We start from the raw sequence: 10235 nt of genomic DNA, 5'->3' as shown, positions 1-10235 counted from the left end.
ACCAACGGTGTAGGAGGGTGCCCGTTTCTCCACATCCTCGCCAGCATCTATAGTCTCCTGATTTGTTTATTTTAGCCACTCTGACCGGCCTGAGGTGATATCTCAGTGTGGTTTTGATCTACATTTCCCTGATGATGAGGGACACTGAGCATCATTTCATGTGTCTGTTGGCCACCTGGATGTCCTCTTTGGAGAAGTGTCTGTTCATATATTCTGTCCATTTCTTCACTGGATTATTTATTTTTCGGGTGTGGAGTTGGGTGAGTTCCTTATAGATTTTGGATATTAGCCCTTTATCTGATACATCATTTGCAACTATCTTCCCATTCCATTGGTTGCCTATTAGTTTTATTGATTGTTTTCTTTGCCGTGCAGAAGCTTTTTATCTTGATGAGGTCCCAATAGTTCATTTTTGCTCTTGATTCCCTTGCCTTTGGGGATGTGTCAAGTAAGAAATTGCTGTAGTTGAGGTCAAGGAGGTTGTTTCCTGCTTTGTCCTCTAGGGTTTTGATGGTTTCCTGTCTCACATTCAGGTCCTTTATCCATTTTGAGTTTATTTTTGTGTATGGTGTGACAAAGTGATCTAGTTTCATTCTTCTGCATGTTGCTGTCTAGTTCTCCCAGCACTTAAAGATGCTATCTTTTTTCCATTGGATACTCTTTCCTGCTTTGTCAAAGACTAGTTGGCCATACATTTGTGGGTCCAAATCTGAGTTCTCTATTCTATTCCAATGGTCTATGTGTCTGTTTTAGTGCCAATACCATACTGTCTTGATGAGTATAGCTTTGTGGTAGAGGCTAAAGTCTGGGATTGTGATGCCTCCCGTTCTGGCTTTCTTCAATACTACTTTGGGTATTCGGGGTCTTTTGTGGTTCCATACAAAGTTTAGGATAGTTTTTTCTAGCTTTGAAAAGAATGCTGGTGCAATTTTGATTGAGATTGCATTGAAGGTGTAGATTGCTTTGAGTAGTAATGACATTTTAACAATATTCATTCTTCTCATCCATGAGCATGGAATGTTTTTCATTTCTATTGTTTTCTTCAATTTCCTTCATAAGTTTTCTATAGTTTTCATCATACAGATCTCTTATATCTTTGGTTAGGTTTATTCCTAGGTATTTTATTTTTTTGTGTGCAATTGTGAATGGGATCAGTTTCTTGATTTCTCTTTCTGTTGCTTCATTATTGGTGTATAAATATGCAACCGATTTCTGTACATTTATTTTGTACCTTTCAATTTTTATGAATTCTTGGGTCAGTTCTCGTAGGCTTTTGGTGGAATCTGTTGGATTTTCTATGTAGAGTATCCTGTTCTCTGTGAAAAGTGAGAGTTTGACTTCTTTGCCAATTCTGATGCCTTTTATTTCCTTTTGATGTCTGATGGCTGATGCTAGGACGTCTAGCACTATGTTAAACAGCAGTGAGGAGAGTGGACATCCCTGTCATATTCCTGATATCAGGGTAAAGCTCTCAGTTTGTCCCCATTGATTATGATGTTAGCTGAGGGCTTCTCATAAATGGCTTTTATGACGTTTAAGTAAGTTCCTTCTATCCCGACTTTCCCGAGAGTCTTTATTAAGAAGGGATTTTGTATTTTGTTGAATGGTTTTTCTGCATCTATCAATAGGATCATATGGTTTTTATCTTTTCTTTTGTTAATGTGATGTATCACATTGATTGATTTGTGAATATTGAACCAGCCCTGTAGCCAGGAATGAATCCCATTTGATCATGGTGGATAATTCTTTTTATGTGCTGTTGCATTCGATTTGCAAGTATCTTGTTGAGGAATTTTGCATCTGTATTTATCAAGGATATTGGCCTGTTCTCTTTTTTTGCTGGGTCTTTGTCTGGCTTGGGAATCAAAGTGATGCTGGCTTCGTAGAATGAATCCTGAAGTTTTCCTTCCATTTTTCTTTTTTGGAATAGCTTGAGCAGAATGAGTATTAACTCTGATAAATCTGGTAGAATTCCCCAGGGAAGCCATCTGGCCCAGGAATCTTATCTGTTGGGAGATTTTTGATAACTGATTCAATTTCTTCACTAGTTATGGGTCTGTTCAGATTTTCTATCTCTTCCCATGTGAATTTTGGTAGTGTGTGTGTGTTTTGGAATTTGTCCATTTCTTCTAAGTTGTACAGTTTGTTGGTATATAATTTTCATAGTATTTTCTGATAATTGCTTGTATTTCTGTGGTATTGGTTGTAATAAATCCATTTTCATTCCTGGTTTTGTCTATTTGGGTGTTCTCTCTTTTCTTTCTGAGAAGCCTGGCTAGAGTTTTTTCTATTTTGTTTTTCAAAAACCTGACTCTTGGTTTTATTGATCTGTTCATCTGTTTTTTTTTTTTGTTTTTTTTTTTTTTTTTCTGTTTTTTTTTTTTTTTTTTTTTTTTTTTTGAATTGTATATTGTTTATTTCTGCCCTGGTTTTTATTGTTTTTCTTCTTCTACTGGGATTGGGGTGCTCTTGTTGCTCTCCTTCTAGTTCCTTTAGGTCCACTGTTAGATTTTGTATTTGTGCTTTTCTAATTTCTTGAAATAGGCCTGGAGTGCAATGTACTTTCCTCTTATGACTGCCTTTGCCATGTCCCATAGAGTTTGAATTGTTGCATTTTCATTTTCATTTGTTTCCATATATTTTTAAAATTTCTTCTATAATTGCCTGATTGTCCGTTTGTTCTTTAGTAGGGTGTTCTTTCACCTCCATGTTTTTGGAGGTTTTCCAGACTTTTTCCTGTGATTGATTTCAAGTTTCATAGCATTGTGATCTGAAAGTGTGCATGGTATGATCTCAATTCTTTTATATTTATCGAGGGCTGCTTTGTGTCCCAGTATGTGATCTATCTTGGAGAATGTGCCATGCACACTTGAGAAGAAAGTGAATTCCATAGCCTCAGGATGTAGAGTTCTAAATATATCTGTCAGGTCCATCTGGTCCAATGTGTCATTCATGTCCATTGTTTCTTTAGTGATTTTCTGTCTAGTTGATCTATTCATTGCTGTAAATGGAGTATTGAAATCCCCTGCTATTAGCACATTCTTATCCATAAGATTGTTTCTGTTTGTGATTAATTGTTTTATGTATTTGTGCGCTCCTATATTCAGTGCATAGACATTTATAATTGTTAGCTCTTCCTGATGGATAGACCCTGTAAGTATTATATAATGCCCTTCTTCATCCCTTGTTACTGCCTTTACTTCAAAGTCCAGTTTGTCTGATATAAGTATTCCTACTCCAGCTTTCTTTTGACTTCCAGTAACATGATATATAATTCTCCATCCCCTTGCTTTCAATCTGAAGATGTCCTCAGGTCTAAAATGAGTTTCTTGTAGACGGGAAATAGATTTTGTTTTTTTATCCATTCTGTTACCCTATGTCTTTTGATTGGAGCATTTAGTCCATTTACATTCAGTGTTATTATTGAAAAATATGGTTTTAGAGTCATTGTGTTCTTTATAGGATTCATGCTTGTTGTGGGGTCTCTGGTAAATTGCGTTCCTTGCAACGTTTCTCTCATAGAGTCTCTCTTAAGATTTCTTGTAGGCCTGGTTTAGTGGTGATGAATTCTTTCAGTTTTTGTTTATTTGGGAAGACTTTTATCTCTCCTTCTATTCTGAATGACAGGCTTGCTGGATAGAGGATTCTTGGCTGCATATTTTTTTCTGTTCATCATATTGAAGATCTCCTGCCATTCCTTTCTGCCTTCTAAGTTTGAACAGATAGGTCTGTAACTACTCTGATAGGTCTCCCTTTGTATGTTAGGGCCCTTTTATCCCTAGCTGCTTTCAGAATTCTCTTTGTCCTTATATTTTGCCAGTTACACTATGATATACCATGCAGAAGATCGATTCAAGTTACATCTGAGGAGAGTTCTCTGTGCCTCTTGGATTTCAATGTCTGTTTCCTTCCCCAGATTGGGGAAGTTCTCAGCTATAATTTGTTCAAGTACTCATTCAGCGCCGTTTCCTCTCTCTTCCTCTTCTGAAATTCCTGTGATACAGATATTGTTCCCTTTGATTGTATCACTCAGTTCTCGAACTCTCCTTTCGTGCTCCTGGATTAGTTTCTCTCTCTTTTTCAGCTTCCTCTTTTTCTATAATTGTGTCTTCTAATTCACCTATTCTCCTCTCTGCCTCTTCAATCCGTGCATGGAACACCTCCATTTTATTACGCTCCTCATTTATAGCATTTTTTAATTCATCACAACTACTTTTAAGCTCCATAGTCTTTGTTGCAATAGCTTCTCTGATGTCTTCCATGTTTTTTTCAAGCCCAGTGATTAATTTTATGACTATTATTCTAAATTCTTGTTTAGTTCTGTTGCTTATATCTGTTTTGAGCAGTTCTTTAGCTGTCATTTATTCCTGGAATTTCTTTAGAGGAGAGTTCTTCTGTTTCCTCATTTTGGCTAGCTTTCTGTGTCTTGTTAGTTTTAAAAAGCTTGTTATGGGCTCTGCACCTGCAAATAATGCTATATTAAAGAAAGCTCATTGACTGTCCAGGTCCTGTCCATTCAGGAAGTGTTCTTTTAATGGTGTCTCTTGGTCTCTCTTGTTGAGACTTTGGTTATTTTATTTCCCTACATGTAGTGGTATTTGGGACTCACCACCATGTGTACTTTGGCTTGTTTCTTGAGGTAGCCCTGTCTCAATGTGGCCCCATTGTTTGTTGTGACAAATTGTTCTGCTCGTGNTGATTAATTTTATGACTATTATTCTAAATTCTTGTTTAGTTCTGTTGCTTATATCTGTTTTGAGCAGTTCTTTAGCTGTCATTTATTCCTGGAATTTCTTTAGAGGAGAGTTCTTCTGTTTCCTCATTTTGGCTAGCTTTCTGTGTCTTGTTAGTTTTAAAAAGCTTGTTATGGGCTCTGCACCTGCAAATAATGCTATATTAAAGAAAGCTCATTGACTGTCCAGGGCCTGTCCATTCAGGAAGTGTTCTTTTAATGGTGTCTCTTGGTCTCTCTTGTTGAGACTTTGGTTATTTTATTTCCCTACATGTAGTGGTATTTGGGACTCACCACCATGTGTACTTTGGCTTGTTTCTTGAGGTAGCCCTGTCTCAATGTGGCCCCATTGTTTGTTGTGACAAATTGTTCTGCTCGTGTTCAGGTCTTTTTCAGAGGGAATCTTCCATATGTAGCTGTAGACTTGGTATGTCTATAGGAGGAGGTGAATTAAGGATCTTCCTATGCTGCCATCTTGGGCGGCCCCAAATCACTGGTTGATCGACAAAAGATATGACTCGGGAACAGCCAGACAGAAGGGTTACAAAGGAGGATGTCCTGGGAAAGGGCAGGCAGCTTCCCTGCCCTCTCCAGGCCGCCACTCTCCTTGCATCTCCACGTGCTCGCCTCTCGCTGTCTTTTCTTCGGAATTTCTTTTGGAGGAGAATTCTACTGTTTCATCATTTTGGCTAGCTTTCTGTCCTTTACATGTCTTAGTAGCTTGTTATTTGTCTTTCACCTGTGAGCACTACTATGTTAAAAAGTAGTCATACAAAAGGGCACCTGGGTGGCTTAGTCGGTTAAGCGTCTGACTTTCGCTCAGGTCATGATCTCGCAGTTCGTGGGTTCGAGCCCCGCGTCGGGCTCTGTGCTGACTGCCAGCTCAGAGCCTGGAGCCTGTTTCGGAGTCTGTGACTCCCTTTCTCTGACCCTCCCCTGCTCACGCTGTCTCTCTCTCTCTCTCTCTCTCTCCTAGAAATAAATAAAATATTAAAAAAAAATTAAAAAAAAAAGTAGTCCTACACTATCCAGGACCTGGCCCTTTAAGAGGTGTTTTTGGAGTGTGTTGTCTGCTCTCTTTTGTTGTGACTCTGGTTGCTTTATCTCTCTACTCATAGTGGTGGCTTGGACCTTCCACCAGGTGTGCTTTAATTTGTTCATTGAAGTAACCCTGGAAAAAATTTAAAAAGGTGGGGGGAGTGGCAGAAGAAGCCTTATTGCCTTATCCCATACAAAGAGAAAAATAACGGGGTTGGGAAAAAAAAAGAAAAAAATTTGAGTAACCAGTGTATCAGAGAAACTATACCACTTAATCCAGAGAAAGAGAGAGGAAAATAAAGAAGAAAGATATACAGAAGAGGTGTAAAAATAATAGATTAAAAGTGTCTGCCTAAGCAAACCAACAACCAGAATAGAGAAGGGAAGAAATAATAGGAAGAAAAGGAAGAAAGAAAAAATATGTATACATATGAAATAAGACTTGACCAAGAATGAAATCAGAAAATGCAAAACCACTGGACCAAGATGACTGATATCTGGTGGTGCCTTGGAACTGGTGGCTGTGCTGGTCAAGAGGAGGGGCCAGCTGGTTGGGTTGGTGTCAATCTTGTTCGGGTAGATAAGCAGTTACCAGGCACAGAGGAGCAGGGTTTGGTGTAAGCAGTCCCGCCTCCACTGTGGGCCCACTGTCCATTCACTGAAACCCTGCCTTGCTGGTGATGGGGAGAAAAATGGTGTCTCCCTAGTCTCTCCTCCTGGGATCAAACCACTCAAACAGTGTCCCAAACCACTCTGTTCAGATCGTCCTCACAATGCTGTACCAGTGGAAGTGGGCCGGTTTGTCCTGTGCCACAGTCTCCCATGCCTCCCAGGTGCTCAGCTGGGATTCAAACTCTGGTATCTTAAAGGACCCCACCCCAGTTCTGGGGTAGTATCACTCTTCCCAGGCAAACAAGGGCCTCTGGCTGGCCAGTGCCATCAGGGTCTTTTGTCCTTGGAGTGGCTATATATCTTCTTCCCACAGCACTCAAGGGCGGGGACTGCTGTCTCCAACTGCCCCTCTGAGCTTGCTACTGAGCTTGGGGCTGGCTCTCCCTTCCCAGGTGTGTACAGTGCGGCAGGCCCCAGTTCAGAGGAAGTCCCAAAAGCCTGGATCGTGTTAGAAACTGATAACTTCTTTGTTTCTTCCATTTCCCAGCCCATGGTTTTTCTCTTGTCCAAATACAATCTGATACTTCCACAGCCTCTCTTTCTCTTCCTTTTGTCTCCCCACAGAAGGGGATCCCTCCCCACTGTGCCTATGCTGACCATTTTATATCTCCCATTTCACAATCATGCACCTATGGCCTGCCAAGTTGTCCCCTTGGGCCCCTGGAGATGTTTCTGTCACTTTAGCCTGGATTCCTGGAATTCCATGTATTCTGGCCTCCATACTGCTGTGCTTGAGGGACAGGGGAACATGGGGTCCCCCTATTCTCTGCCATGTGAACTCTCATTGGCATTTTGATAGGGATTGCATTGTATCTGTAGATCATTTTGGGTAGTATGGACATTTTGATAATAATAAGTCTCCCAGTTTATGAACATAGGATGTCTTTCCATTTATTTCACTCTTCTTTATTTCTTTCAGTAATGATTCTAGTCTTTGGTGTATAAATCTTTCACTTCCTTTGTTACATTTTTTCCTATTATTATTTTTTAAATGTTTTATTTATTTTTGAGAGAGAGAGAGAAAGAAAATGCAAGTGGGGAATGGGCAGAGAGAGAGAGAGAAGGGAACAGAGGATCCCAAGCAGGCTCTGTGATAAGCAGTGGGCCTGATGTGGGGCTTGAACTCACAAAACATGAAATCAGGACTTGAGCCAAAGTTGGATGCTTAACCATCTGAGCCATTTGAGTGCCCCACATTTAATCTTTCCCTATGGAATAGGGACAGGCAAAAGCTTGTCTTGGTCTGTAATCACTAGAGGCCTTGGCTACAGGGAGCAGGAGATCCAGGGGCTAGTGAAGCTAGATAGGGGTTCAGTATTAGCTTCAAAGACTCATTATTTTCCTTTTCAATCACTTTAACTTCTTCTGTCTCACTCCTTTTCATCCTCCTTTCTTCTCTTCATTCTTTTTTCTTCCTTTCACCTCATCCTCCTTCCTTTTCTCCTCCTATCCCAGGCACCCAGTTCTCTCCCTCTCCCTCTGCTGGTTTTATTTCTCTTCAATCTATACAGACACTATATATAGGAAATAGGTGAGGACTAGCTAAGACTTTATCTTTTCTACATTTTGTTATCTTTGTACTCTGAGTTCCCTTCAGATTCACATCCCTTCCTGATATAGATACCTGGTACAGAGCAAGCAGGTAGAGTTTTCAAAGACAGGACCATTGCNAAAAAAAAAGGAAGGAAGGAAGGAAGGAAGATCTCTGGTCATTTGATCTTCTTTCAGGAAAATGCCTAGATTATCTTGAAGGTTGGGACCCATGCTCTCACTGCCTACTGAGCAAGTATGAGACTGTTAGAGGTGCTTTCTCCCTTTCCCCTCCCAGTCCAGATCTAAAGAGATAAGAAAGGAGACTGGCTGCACAGCCTTAGACATCTCTAAAGTGGACATGAAGGAGGTAGAAGTGTAGCCCACTTGCCAGGGTTGGCTTCCAATTCCCCAAAATCTCACCTTTATTTTAATTGTCTTGATGATACTGAACAGTTATTAGAACAGAGATCAGAGTCTTAAGCTATTTCTCTCTTCTGACCACTCCAGTGCCCCTGACAGTTGGGCTGTAGTGAGTCTCATGGTTAACATGGATTCAGTAGCAAGTGCTGAGGTAGGAAGACCAACTTCACCCTCTCCAGCTGGGGACAAAGGAGAGCAGGGGACACCTGTGCTGTGGGCTAGCCAAATGAGTGGCATTTGCCTCCTAGGCATTAGCATCAGTCTATTCCCCAATGCACGGGGAACTTGGGCAGTGGTGTGTAAATGGAACATTTACGCATGCTTTTGTACTTGCTTTATTTTACTTTTTGTTATTGTTATTGTTGGGGAAGGGGAAAAACAAGGTTTTGATTCGTGGCAAGTTTTGCAGAGAGGATCCTTGTAACACAGAAGGTTAATTAAGCAGTTGGCAGTAAGGAGAGCCCAGGACAGAGGGAAGGCTTCAGTGGGAGAAGGAGACTTGGAGAGACCCCTTAACCACTTCTCCCTGACCACTTGTTGTCTACCGTACAAGTCCATATCTGTGCATTGGTTAGAGGATTTTTCTTTGAATTGACCTAGAGTTGTGGAAATACTTCTGATTGTGAAGCAGGTATCTAGGGGTAGTACCAGGGGGAGAAGCGGGAGGCCTCTTTGATTTGGCTGTCAGGTCTGTATGTTCCAGGAATTCCAAGAAGGAGCCTTGGATGGAGTTTCATACAGTAATCTTTTATCAGATATAGTCACATTCAGTGAGTTTGGCTATATTAGGTAGGCCAGCTTGGAATCCTTCAGTACCACCCATGCATTATATCTGTGAAGATATGCTTTCAAACCCTGGATGACCGAACTAGACATGAACTCTTGAAGCATATGTCATTTGAAGTTGTTTGTATATGAAACACCTTTGTTGTTCCTTGGTCTTTAGTGGCTTGTATTAATTAATAGTCCTGCTCAAAGCCATACCCTCTTTAGGACCAACCTGGAGGAGTGGGCTACCTATTATGCACAGAAACCTAGAGAAACCCAGGCAAGATGAATAATGAGTTCTTCATTTCCAGATAGTCCAAATTCCCAGCCAGTTAGTCTTCTTGGGATTCAAGCACAGTTATATTGGAGGTTGTGCTGTATATAGAACAGCATGGATAATGAACTTGCTGTGACAATTTGATTTCTGAAGTAGACTGGCCCATGATAAATAAGGATGACCTTTAAAATCTTATAGGGATTTGGTAATGATTACATCTTGGGAAAGGTCCAGAAAGGTTATCTCCCAACCCTTCTTAAAAAGTGATGACTGAATTAGAAGAAATCTCTAAGAGACTTCTGGGCAACTACTGTAGCCAGGTCATTAGATAACACACCAATCTCAAACACAAGAATAGCACCTTCTGATCTCTGAAGCAGAAGTTGGAGCACTCCTGTAGAACAACTTTCTTGATGCTCTTTACCTTGGTTTCTTTTGTGATGTTTCCTTTTCTTTTATATATTACTTTTCTCAATCCTTAGCTTGCCAAAGGGGTACTTGGGATCTCACAGACTGTCCTTTACAACAAAGATAGATACCCATATTTCCTAGGGCACAATGATTAAGAGGGATGTGACCAGAGGGTGTTTATCTTAATAAAAGTAGGTTCTGACTAAGAGACTTCATTAGGGTAAATTGCTCAGTTTCAGATCCAAATTTCAAACCACTTATAAATAAACATTTCTCCTTGGATATCAGAAATGCATTCCTGTATTAGATTCCTAGGGCCACTATAACAAAATACCACAAACTGGGAGGCCTAAGGCAACAGAAATTTATTCTCTCACAATTCTG

Source organism: Crocuta crocuta, unplaced genomic scaffold (genome assembly GCF_008692635.1).
Source record: "Crocuta crocuta isolate KB4526 unplaced genomic scaffold, BGI_CrCroc_1.0 scaffold174, whole genome shotgun sequence".
NCBI classification, from domain to species: domain Eukaryota; kingdom Metazoa; phylum Chordata; class Mammalia; order Carnivora; family Hyaenidae; genus Crocuta; species Crocuta crocuta.
The sequence above is the reverse complement of the archived record's forward strand: the minus strand, read 5'-3'. Positions refer to the sequence as shown.